At 38.2% G+C, this 13,247-nt stretch overlaps 1 long non-coding RNA gene across 21 annotated transcripts in view; it reads right to left on the reverse strand.

The window, feature by feature from the left end:
• The window catches only part of LOC106728857, a 314,080-nt gene that overhangs the window by 64,637 nt on the left and 236,196 nt on the right, over window positions 1-13,247 (reverse strand). For 2 of the 21 annotated variants that reach the window (XR_004312038.1, XR_004312036.1), the window contains exon 4: window positions 3,885-3,998. The exons of the other annotated variants lie outside the window; for them this stretch is intronic. This is a non-coding gene — a long non-coding RNA (uncharacterized LOC106728857). The remainder of the gene's footprint in view (window positions 1-3,884; window positions 3,999-13,247) is intronic. 21 annotated transcript variants of the gene reach the window in all.

Consider the following 13,247-nt stretch of genomic DNA (forward strand, 5'->3'; position numbering starts at 1 on the left):
AAGATCAAGAACATGAAAAGGATGCAGGCTTTAATCACTGCTATTTCACATTGTAATGAAAGTCCTAGCAAGAGCAGTTAGGCAAGGGATAGAAAAGTATCTAAACTGGAGAGGAATAAGTAAAACCACTTCTATTTGCATATGATGTGTTTCTGTATATTTTTTAAAATCCCAAAGAATACACACAAACAAAAAAATACTAGAGCTAGCTAATAAGGAAATTCTGTAACGTTGCTGGAGATATAGATATAGATATAGATATAGATATATATAATCAACACAGAAAAATCAGTATGTTTCCATATACAAACAATGAACAATCTGTAAAGGTAATATAAAAATAATCCCATTTACAATAGCATCTGAAAGAATAAAATATCTAGGAATAAGTTTATCCAAGGAAGTGAAAGGCTTGTACATTGAAAACTATGAAGCATTGCTAAAAGAAATTAAAGAAGATCTGAGTACATGGGAAGAAATGTTGTATTCATGGATTGGAAGACTTAGTGTTCCAAAATGCCAGTATTTCCCAAACCAACCTACAATATCAATATACCCCTATCAGAATTCCATTAGTCATTTTGCAGAAATGGAAAAGCCAGTCCTCAAATTCATATGGAACTGCAAGGGACCCCAAATAGACAAAACAATACTGAAAAAGTAAAACAAACTTGGAGGACTCACACTTTGTAATTTCAAAACTTACTAAGAAGCTACAGTAATCAAAACAGTGTGGTCCTGGTGTAAGGACAGACATATAGACCAATGGAAAAGAATTGAAGGTTCAGAAATAAACCAAAACATCTATGGCCAAATGATTTTCAACAAGGGTACCAAGACCATTTATTGAGGAAAGAGTACTTTCTCCAAAAAATGGTGCTGAGACAACTAAATAAGCATATGCAAAAGAATGAAGTTGGACCCCTGTCTCACATTATATGTAAAAATAAACTATAAGTGATCAACAACCTAAATATGAGTTAAAACTATAAAGATATTAGTATAAAGCTTAGCGGTAAATCTTCATGACCTCATTTTGTCAGTGGATTCTTAGATTTGACACCAAAAGAATAAGCAACAGCAACAACCAAAAAAAAAAAAAAAAAGATAAATTTGACTTGGTAAGAATTAAAGATTCTCTGATATCAGAGGCCATTATCAAGAAGGTGAAGACAATTCACTGAATGGAAGAAAACATTTACAAATCACATATCTGATAAGGGAATTTTCAGTGGTCAGAATACATAAAATACTCTTATACCTCAAAGACAGAAAGATAAGCAACCCACTTAAAAAATAGGCAAGGGCTTGAATAGTTATTTCTTTAACTGTGACCAAAAGCACATGAGCAGATTTTCTACATCACTGGTCATTAAAGAAATGCAAATAAAAACCACAGTGATATTTAACTTTATACCCATAAGGGTGACTGTATATACAAAAAAGAACAGAAAATAGTAAGGGTTGACTAGAATGTAGAGAAATAGGAACCTCTGTGTATTGCTCATGGGAATGTAAAATAGTATAGCCACTATGGAAACAGTTTGGTGTTTCTACAAAAAGTGAAACATAAAATTACTGTATAACCCAGCAGTTCCACTCCTAGGTATATATCTAAGAGAAATGAAAATATGTATCTGTACAGAAACTTGCACATTACCATTTATAGCACCATTATTCACTATAGCCAAATGGTGGAAATGGGAACAATCCAATGTCTATCAACAGATGAGCAGATTTTTAAAATGTGGTATACACATACAGTGAAATATTATTCAGCTATAAAAAGGAATAAAATATTGATACATGCTACGATATGATGAACGTCAAAAATATTACACTTAGTGAAAGAAGCTAAACACAAAAAGTCACATATTTTATGATTCCTTTTATGTGAAATATCTAGAGTAGATATAACTATATAGATAGAAAGCAGATTAATGTTTATCAGGAAATGGAGGAGGGGAGAATGGGGAGTGATTACTTAAGATGTAGAATGTTCTTCTGGGGTGATAAAATGATTTGAAACTTGAGAAGGTGGTAGTTGTGCAATATTGTGAATGCACTAAACATTATTGAAATCTACACTTTTAACATGGTTAATTACACGTTAAACGAACTTCACCTGAAAAATGACAGAAAAAGAAAATGTAAATGCAGTATTTCTTCCCCTTTCCTCTCTTAACTGATTTTAAAAGTAAGTGTGTGCATATAAAACTGTATATATAATTGTATTGTTGGGTTTATATTGTGTAGAAATGTAATACATTTGAAAGAAACATCACAAAGGAGGTGTGTGGGAGTAAAATTGGTTTGGGATAAGGAAATAATACCAAATGATGACTCACATCCACAGGACGAAATGAGATGAATCAGAAATGGTAAATAAAAGCAATATATTACATTCTATAAATACATACTTACTCTTCTTCTTCCCAGGTCATAAGATGACCTTAAGTAATAATTAATACAGTGCATTGTTGGGTTTGAAACATATTTAGATCATATGCATAGGAAAATAATATTAGAAAAGGGGGAGAAAATATAATTACATAGGAATAAAGTTTCTGTGTTTCACTGAAATATGTTAGTATAAATATGAAGTAGATTTTGACCAGCTAAGATATACATGATAAGCCTTAGAGTAGCCACTTAGAAAATGATTGTTTAAAATACAATAAAAAAATCATTAATGAAATTAAAATGCTACACTAGAAAATATCCATTAAATACAAGTGAAAGCAGTAAAATAGGAACAGAAGAGCAAAGAGATTTGAGACATAGAAAACCAAAAGCAAAGTGGTAGATGTAAATCCAGCTATATTAGTGATACTGGATATGAATGATACTAAAATATGGATGATCACACAGTCCAATTGAAAGGCAGAGATTATCAGATGAGATGAAAAAAACATGACCCATCTGTATGCTGTGCACAGAAGACACTTAAGATTCAAAGATACAAAATGGTTTCAAAGCGAAAGAATGGAAAAAGGTACACCAAAATGCAACCCTAGGCAATGTGAAGTGGGTATACTAATAGCAGACAAAATAGACTTTAAAACAATAGCTGGAAAAGGATGAAATCACCCAAGGAGAAAGCAGTGTTAGAGAAGAACAGAGAGTTTGGGGCAGAACTCCAGGAATTCTCAAATTTAGAGGTAGGAGAGAGGGGAAGAATCTTGAAAAGGAGATCCCCAAGCTACATTGTTTTTCCTAGAATTTTATAGATCATGCTATGGTATAAGAACACAGACTAGAATCTTCGAGGATCAGGCCTAAGAATTCATGCAGTTGAACTGATCTAGTAACTCTTTTACCTACCCCAATTTGACAAGTAAGTAAATGAAAGACTGAACAGTGACTTCCCCAAAGGCAGAGAAACATAGTAACAGAGCTAAAACCTAAAAGCTCACCTGTGTGTGTGTGTGTGTGTGTGTGTGTGTGTGTGTGTGTGTACGTACCCACCCATACAGCAACATTACAGATGCATTGTCTTACTTTTCCTTCTTCTCCCATACTGACTAAGTCTTTATCTTGTTTTGAGAGTCTCCAAGGTAGACTTGTAGGGATGCAGTCTGCTTGGGACCCTACTTGAAAGTTCTCAGGATTTTAAATGAATTTGGATTGACTTTATATTAGCAGTGTCCTTGTAGATGACTGTTTAGTTTCCCTCAGTCTTGGTTTCCTCATCTGTGAAATGCAGAGAATCACTGTGAGGGAGGTATAATTTATTAGGAATGAAGGAGGGGCACAGAATCCCTTAGAGTTTAGCTTGTATTTCAGGAGTCCATTAGATTGCTTTGGAATCCATGGTCTCTCTCCAGCCTTTTGAAGACATCATAAAACATTCAAGATACAATATTTTTGCAGTGAGAACTTACCTCTGCAGGTAGAAAGCAGCAATTTTGGAGAGTCCAGTGAAAACACCATGCTATATGTTTTAGATGCCGAAGAAGCGCCACCACAGAATTCCCAGTTTCCACCAGCAATTCTAACTATAATACAAGATCCATTACCATCTACCATGGAACTAACATACAACCACAGTCTTGACATGAAAACGCCAGTGATCCCAGGCTACCCAGAAAATTAAAGTGCTTGTTGGCATTTAAATAAATATACCATAACCTAAATGGCTACAGGCATTTAATAAATGCTCTTAGATGTTTTTTATTTGAGTAAACCACCTACAGTCAGATCCTCTCATCCTCAGGAAGTCAATGAGAGTTCAATATGGATATGCCTTTGTAACTATCTCCATATTATGCCCTTTGGTGTTGACTGTGGTAAGAATCTGACTCCAGTGTTACTCCAGATTCTGCCATAGATATCATCACAGATGATGGCATTGCTCTGGATTCCAGAGTTAGAGTGAACCCATGAGTTTAATTTCCAGGCAGCTGGAAAGAAGTTGCTGTGCTCAGTGGAAGATAGAGATTTGGATGGTGCTTTTTTTTTTTTTTATTGTTGTCAGTGGAAGAAAGAAAATTACAGAAGAGGTAGAAGTTTCTGCTTTTGTGCTGAAGAGATAAAATATTAAAATATGGACAAGTCTAGAATTGTTAAGTGCTAACCAGAGTCATCTTGATTCATCTGACAGTATTCTCTAAAAAACTCTATCAGTGAAGTAAACTGGAGTTCGTAATGAAATTTCTTGGAGGAAATTGTCTAATGCAGGGTAAGGAATATCATAATGACTTAGAGAAGTAGAAAAAATTGAGAGGGAGAAACAACGAAAAAAAGATAATTATAGTAAATTTCCTTGCTATTATTCATAACATTGCCATCTTATTTTTTTCCCCCTATGGTGCTAATCAGCTCTTCAATTAAACCTGACAGGCACAGTTCAAAAAGAGAAAATAAATTTACTGACATTTACAGGTAACTTTTTTCTCACAGAGAGTATCTATTCTTGCCTGTATATGGTTTCTTCTTGTAGTTTGGCATTTGCAGTTTATTAATATTATATTAAAATATAATATGCATTTTTTTTCAATGATATGAATCAACATACAACAGTGCATTTCTTTTTGGTATAAAAAGGGAAACAGAGTTGAATTGATTAAAATCAATTTAAAGGCAATTTATTTTGATTAGCGCCTAATCTTTTATTGAGTTTTCCTTATTACATTGTAAGTCCTTTATCCCCCAGATCTCTATTCATTAATACATTAAGCCAAAATCATTACTAAGAGTCCTGCCTCATTATAAATTGCAAGAACCAGCTCTCCATACTGGAGTTTTACACTGAAAAATAGCTTCTGTGGAAAGAACATTTTCTTTAACTGCTCATGTTTCAACCAATCAGCCTCATCTCATTATTGTCAAGTTCCCAAATCAGAGCACCTGCTGAATGTGTCCATTTAACAAGAATATGATTGCATATTGTTTTTGAACAATAGTCTTAAGAGCAAAAGTACATCATCTTCCCAAGTACTTTCCCCCTATCATTAACTAGTTCTTCTTTCCACTAACCTTATGACAGAGGCCACTGTAAAGAAAGGAAGTAGAAATAGAAAAAAATTCTACAAGAAAGGGTATGTCAGAGGTTCCACATTGCCAGTGTCACTCTCTGATGGGAGCAGTGCCTTTCAGTGATTCATCCCTTTCAGTGGTCAGTCACACCCAGCATGGCTGTTCGATCAATAATACTCCTTAAATGGCTGTGGAATCTGAGGCTGAGCTGATGGTTAGAAACAAAATCCTTTCCTCCTCATCTTGGTCAAACCAATCAGCCATGGGCCTCCAAGGTGACAAGACTGGCAGAGCTTGTGTGTCAGATGTTCTTATTGTCCTTCCAGGGAGGAAGATCATCCTTGGACTCTCAGAATCACAGCCTCTCATAGTTTAAAGGGCACATAACCTCCAGGTTCTTAACCTTGAGTTAGATGAAGGACTTTTCCAAGCATTCGACTCAAGCTATGCATGGTATCTCTCTCCCCCAAAAATACACACGCAAAACTTTCTGTAATTAGAGCCCCTTCACAAAACTCACCTTTGTTTTTTCAAGTGAGGAAATACAGACCCAAGACAGTCAAGTTAAATCCCTATGTTCACTTAACTCCTAACCTGGTCCTCTTGAAATCATTCATTGCTGCCCCTTGAGAGGGCTGAGATAACCTCAGGTCCTCCTTATCTGTTCTAGGGAATAGCAGTACTCTGGTTCTCAATAACTTCAGCTTCATTTATCCATTCAGCTGTGTTGGTTGAGCATTTCTTTGTGCCAGGCACTGTGTTATAAATTCTTCTCTTCCATAGCACAATTCTCAAAACTGAAGAAGAATCAAAATGGTGGTCTTATGTATTAATCCTACCTGTTGGTAAAGTTCCAGAGAACATTGTTTTGCCTTTTCTTTTCAACAGACTTCTGAAACAGTTTCTACTCTACTCAGAACCATTAATGTCCCTCCAGTGCTCTTAAGACCAAACCCATTCCCTGCCGGTGCTGAAGGCCCATGCATACGTGGGAAACATACATCCAGATTCAGTCTTTCCAGACTCCTTTGCTCAAGACAAACCATTCTATTCACTTTGCACCAAATCATTAAAAAAAAAAAAAGTACCATTGTTCATTCAAGCAATTCTCACCCAGAAATTTACTATAGTTCTATTCATCCTAAAGGTAATATTACCCTTCCTCCCAATCCTATTCTGATTACCTAACTTAAATACCTCTCTTGCTCTTCTTAATTCCTACAGTTCATATGGCTATGCCCAACTGGGGGCTAATGGTTGATGGTCCTGTTTTACCTCTTCATGCATATATGACTTAGCACTACTGATACATTTAAGCTTTGTGAGGTCAGTTAGCATGTCTTTGGTACATTATTTGCTCTCCCTCACTTGATGGGATTTGTTCAGATGAGACTAGCAAAAATCCTTCAAAGGTTTCCCAAATTATTTCTATTTTCAGTGGTTGACTATGAACAGAAAGTCGAGTCAATCCACATATTGAAATCCTTGAATCTGCCTTCAGTGTGGATTCCTTTGGCCAAGAATATTCTCATTTTTATTTTCTTCCTGAGTCCTGTAGACTTTGGAAGTCTGCCTTATGGGGTGATGGAATGAAAAACCAGACCAAACCAACGAGACATGGGCTCCTTCTATAAATGAACATTCCACAGCCCAAGACAGAGCCTCTTCCGTTTCACTTGCTCAGACCCTAAATGCCTCCTGGTTATAATTAAGTACTTCAAAGTCTTCCAAATACCCTTTTGGAAATGACTGCCCCAAACACACAGTGATGTCCAGTCAGACGTAAATCATCACATAGCAGGGAGGGAGAGACCTGGAAAGCGGTCATCAGCACGTGGACTAATCAGAAAACCTAGTCTCCTGATGAGGATTTCCGTTGTCTCATTCATTGTCCTCCTAGCCACTGAATTCTCAAGTGGCCAATTTGCTCCCTATTGGTAATCAGCTAGCTATTTTTACTCTCATTTCTCTCTCTGGGACTGTCAGATTCTTAGGAATCATTCATCACCTACATGGGCCTAACCCTTCTGGGGTGGGAAGTCGGGGAGGGAAGCTATTATCCTGGAAAAGATAAGTAGAAAACTATTTCACCGTTTATATTAGGTTTTTAAACAATGATTTCCCCAATGAGGTAAGCAAAATAATGACACAACTGGGTCAGAGTGAAACAATGAAAGCTTTAAGGGTAAGTGCATTATGCAATGGAAATGGTCTCCGTCTGTGAAGTTTGTGACTCTGAAATCACTTGTTCTTTGATTGCCTTTCCAACCCCACAAAGGAGCGTCGTCTTACATTCATTCCTTAGGTTTTCAGGAAGCTGCCTCAGTGAAAATGATAAACCCAGAAAGAAGAGTTTTAAATATGTATAATGCATTGGTGGTTATTGCAAGCAACCTGACCCCACCAGCTAGGAGGAAGTTAGCCTTTGAAGGTTGTTTTTGTTTGAGGCAGGAAAGTTAGCCTTTTCTTTTTCCATTGGTTTCCACAGGTCTCCTCAATGACAGAGTCTCCCTTGGTTTATCCCTTGTCCCCTCTTCTTCCAGCAGTTGCTGTCTCTGTCTGTCTCCAGTGAAATCATTTCCAAATGCCGTTCGAGGGATTTCGTTTTTCTGAGTTCACCTCAGGTGCCATGGAAAAGTCAACCCCACCACTCTTGCCAATATAGTCTGGTGTCCCTACGTATTTCTAATGACTGGCTGTCTAATTAGATCTCCTCTCAGATTTCCCTCAGTCCTTCAAAAGAACCTAATATCCATCCCTCAAGGCTGGCTGTGCTCATTGGAGCCAAAAGTTTACGTTTCTGAAGTCCATGTTCAGCCTTAAGAAAGACGTTAGTGTGACAGAAATTGGCATTTTCTTGGCACTTCCTTTGCACGTAGCAGACTCTTTATTCCTTGGAAGGAAGCTGAGCGTTGAACAGCCCTTGAGCAGCCCTTCTATCTATTTCCTTAGAGACTCTCTGAATTGGGGCAGCAGCAACATGATCTGAATCTTGAAATGTTTATCTTCCTCCTCCGTTTTTCATGTTTCAGACCCTTTCGTGTGTCCTTTAGTATTTGTATAAACATCCACATGTGTAACTTCACTTTTAGGTGTGTCTAGCTATCAGGAGAATTGAAAGAGACTGAGAAAGCACGTCTACAGACCCCATATTGAGTCTGCTGGCTTTTCATCTGCTAATTCCCTCCACGCATGGCTGTTCTCACAACGGATGAGATCACCCAACAGCTGTCTTGGACTAGAAACTAAAATGCTTGTAGCATTTCAGTCTTTTGTCTTACCTACTTAAACCTCTCTCTTCCAAAATCCCCAAACAATACAAGAATGGTTGGCTTGCTTCAGTGAGACATGATTCCTGGGACTTGAAATAAATTGTTTGACGGCCTGTTTTCTTCGTGTTTTGTGATAATGGTCCCTAATTCTAAATTGTCTTTCAAGAATCATTAACGGTGATTATATCGACATGAGCTCTTCTATCTGGTATTTGGTGAAACAGGAAGGTTGTTTGTGTCAAAATTGCTTTTCCATCTGCCATTTGTGAATAGGAAATGAGTGGAGAGAAGTGACGCTTTACCTGCCCAGTGTCCCCAGGTTGACCTAAGTGAGAACTTTCGTGTCTCAAGTGGCACATATTTGCTGATAAGCATCTGGATTGAACACAAGGAGCAGAGATCTCTATGCCTCCTTATCCTTAATTACTCTGGTTATTTCCTGGTGTTTGTTGGCCCTGCCCTTATGAAAACAGCGAGTTCCTCTTATCATCACCAAAAATTGCTTCATCACTAAAATCTTGATTTATGAGACAAATCTACTTTGCTTACCTCTTCTCTTATCCTCTTATCTTGAGTCTCCATTCTTAACACAGTATCCTCTTCCCTGGTCCTTTCTTCTATTTTGGGTGCTGTGTTAAGTATTTATTCCCAAATTAAGTGTGCTCTTGGGAGAGTTAGAAAGCCTCGGGGGAGCAGCGATCCTAAAATCCACAGACTGCTACTGGTTCACAGTGCTGTGCAAACGTTGCATATAGCTCAACAGATTTTCACAAACTAAACACATCCTGTTTGACCAGCACCCAGCTCAAGAAGAAGTTTTTAGAAACTTTGATAGCCACTTGACAGAATACTGTCTTTTAAAACTAAGAAGCAAACTGTGTGGCTTGGATTTTGCCTGTCTCTTTATTCCATTTTTAATCCTTCATTATTATTGTATTTTTTTCAATGTATTGACCAGCGAATGACTCAAAATCAATAACCAAAAAAAAAAGTAAAACAAAAGAATGAGTCCTTCTAATTATTTGAGAAAAACCAATCTAGATGATGTAGGGTTCCTATCAGATTCTGTGCTCGGTTATTTTTAGCTAGTAACTTCAACATCCCTGTGAGAACTGACCCTTCACATGAGGCCCAGCTGTCCTAGAAAGGATAACACCCTGCAATGAGCTGACTCCCCAGAAACCGTCTCCCACTATCAAAGCACCTTTCCTTGGATTTAGAGTTAATAACGTGTTGCCTTCTTTGGAGTCCCTGCCTTGCAGATGTCAGGCTTGAATTTGATTAGAGTCAGTTTCCCTACTTGGAGCCCAAAATCTCCTGTAAAGATCACAGTGTGGTCTGCACTATGGAGATGATTTTCCTGGTTCTAATGTAGACTTTTTCTCCTCTCATGCCAGAATTGTCTGCGGAAGTCTAACTTTCCTGTTGTGAATGGGTACAGGCTGTGATGTTGCCATTCAAGGACTTCCAGTAGCAGTAAGAGGAAAATTACGAACCAACTCCCCTCAGAGAGGAAGCGCCTATTCAAACAGCGGTGGGCAGGCTACTAGCATTGTAGCTGCCTCCTTCCTACCAGGAATAGCCCCACCTCTGTCACTGCTACCTCTCCCATCCCAGGGTATATGGATTGACATGGCAGGAAGAGGCTTGGCAGAAGCAGCATTTAGCATATTCACACTTATCCCACAGACACTCTGGGAAAGAATGAGCTTCGTGCATTTTCCTGGAAGACGCGATTTCCCTTGTTCATTGGTTGTGTCTTTAATGTGCAACAAATGCCTTGAAAATGGGATGCCTGTGACATTGTAAGCCTTCTACCAATTCTAATAGCAAATGACCAAAGCTCATTCTCTATGTTTTTCCCCATTGCTCCTAAAATTGATTGTTGTAATGGAAGGGGTAATACACAAGTAAGACAGCTGGAAGGGGCCTTACAGATCAGTTAGCAAATCCCTCTCCCATTTTTTGGATGCTAAAACAGAAACCCAGAGAAGGCGTGTGACTTCCCCAAGATGAGATTCCAGTGACACAGATTGGATTTCAGGGTTTTATGTTTTAATGTGCTTTTTTTTTTTTTTGGTAAACTATTGATGAAGTAGAATATACTCCCCCAAAGTCACAAATCATAACTGTAAAACTCAAGAAAATTTCATAAAGTGAATACACATATAACCAGCACCCAGAGCAAGAAGCTGAACATCTCTGGAACACCCCAAAGCCTCCATAATGTACCCTCACTCCTACTGCCTCCCAAGGTAATGACCATCCTCCCTTTTAGTATCATGTCTTGTTTTCGCCTGTTATTGAATGTCCAATATTGGAAGAGCAGTGTATCATTCTTACAGTACATATCCTTCATTCAACACTGTATTGGTGAGATTCGTCCAGTTTTTTGCAGATAGTTTTGAATGCATTGATTTTAATTACTGTGTAGTATTCTTTTATGTGAATATAGTACATTATTTATCTTTTCAACTATTTATAGACATTTAGGTAGTTTCCAGTTTGGGGCTGCTAGTGCTGCTAAGACCATTCCTGTATATGTCTTTTGGTGAATGTATATAGAATCAAATTGGGGTTTGCTCATACTTTGTGCCTAACAATGCTCCCAAAAGTGTTAATGGAAGGAATGAAATAACTTTGTGCATGTCTTCATGCTGTGAGAGATAGTCACTGCACCCCTGTCCGTGACAGCCATCCAGAGGGACCATTTGAAGAATTATAGTAGCCACGTAGCAGTCACCCAACATTGGGACTATTTGCAGAGACTTTCAAAAGCCAAAATAAATAGTCACTTGACATTTTAATATAAAAATCCATTCTTTAACTTGCTTTTATTTTTATTTATTTTTAACTACAGATGTAATATATAGATACATTATTGGTCTATAAACATACCTAACAAAACAATAATTCCAGGATGGATATGTCATGGTTTTAAGGATTTTTGTTCTGTTGATCACAAAGCAGTGTCAGTGACTAACAGAAGATGCTAGATATTATCTGTTGAATGAATGAATGAATGATGCATGGGGCCCCTGACCACTGCTCCCAGAGGTAATCAAATCTCTGAATTTAGTGTGTGTTTTTCCCTTCATTTTTTTTAATACATTGGTTTTGTGTGTGTGTGTGTGTGTGTGTGTGTGTGTGTGTGTGTGAAATTATTGGATGATACCATGCTTTGTGGATTTTTTAAATTGAGTATGTTTTAAGCATTTTTATTGTCAGTACATAGAGAAGATCTATCTTTTTATGAGCCATATAGCATTCCATGATATGGATGTATTACATTTCAGCTATCTCTAATTTTTTGATCCCATAAGTAGTGATACAGTGAGTTCTCATGGATATGTATAAATATTTCTTGATGGTGGATACATAAAAGAGACTTGTTGGTGCACAGGTGGTGTACATTTTTAATACTTCCAACACACTGGCCCTTCCAATTCAGTGTCATCAGCAATCTTTCATCAATTCACACTTTCATCAGAAGAGAGTACCTGCTTCCTCTCACCATTGCTAGGATTGATATTGTCACACTCTGAAATGTTTGCCAAAATGATATGTGCAAAATGTCATTGAATTTGCATTCCCATCCATATTATTGGTGTTGAGCATCTTTCCATATATTTGTTGAGTAGGTTAGGGTTTGCATAGTTGGGAATCATTTGGTGGGTGGGTGAGGCCTGCCAAACCTCCATCAGGGCACCTTATGGCAGCATTCATCTTTATGCAGTCCTCATCACACTCCCTCCACAATGGGCTTTCCATGTGGAACTCCTTCCACATGAAAATTCTCATGAGGTTATGATGCTTCCTTAGTTAGAATCTTCTTTCCAAATGCAAGTGTAGGTGAGGAGGATGACATATCAAGCTGTTGTAATTCCATCAATCCTGCACTTACTCATTCATTTACTTACTCCTCACATATCTGTGAGGGCTTACGCAGTACCTGACACTGTGCTTTGAACCACGGGAACCCCAGTAAACAAGGCAGATGCAATCCGTGTAGTCCTTATGCCCAATCCTTAGTCAAGTGGGGAGACAAACACTGCAAGGCAGATACCTCAAAGTGTGCTGAATATAAAGGAGTCACCAGGAAGGGCCCTGAGGGTCTTGGGGTTCGACCTTGACTCTGCGTGACTTGGATCATCTCTCTGTCTGGGTGAGTCAACACTGTGATGGGATGCCTTCCTGGATGCTGCTCCCTATGAGAATTTTACCTCTTGGGAGATACCAGGGCATGCAGCCAGCTCAGGGCTCTGGAGTCATTTACTAAAGTCTCATTACTGTGTCCCTCTTGGGGTCCCTGCCACAGGATCACGTTGTAGGTGAGATCACCTTGTGATGAAGCTTGTGTGTGCCTTTCACCCTGGAGTAAACTTAAATAAGTTGAGGCAGAAGAAGAGAGAGAGGAAGAAGGAGAAGGAGGGGAAGGAGAGGACAGGGAGGAAGGGGAGGAGAGGAGAGAAGGGAGACCTTGAGGAAACAAAGACA

The sequence above is a fragment of the Camelus ferus genome, chromosome 17 (assembly GCF_009834535.1).
Source record: "Camelus ferus isolate YT-003-E chromosome 17, BCGSAC_Cfer_1.0, whole genome shotgun sequence".
In the NCBI taxonomy this organism is placed as follows: Eukaryota; Metazoa; Chordata; class Mammalia; order Artiodactyla; family Camelidae; genus Camelus; species Camelus ferus.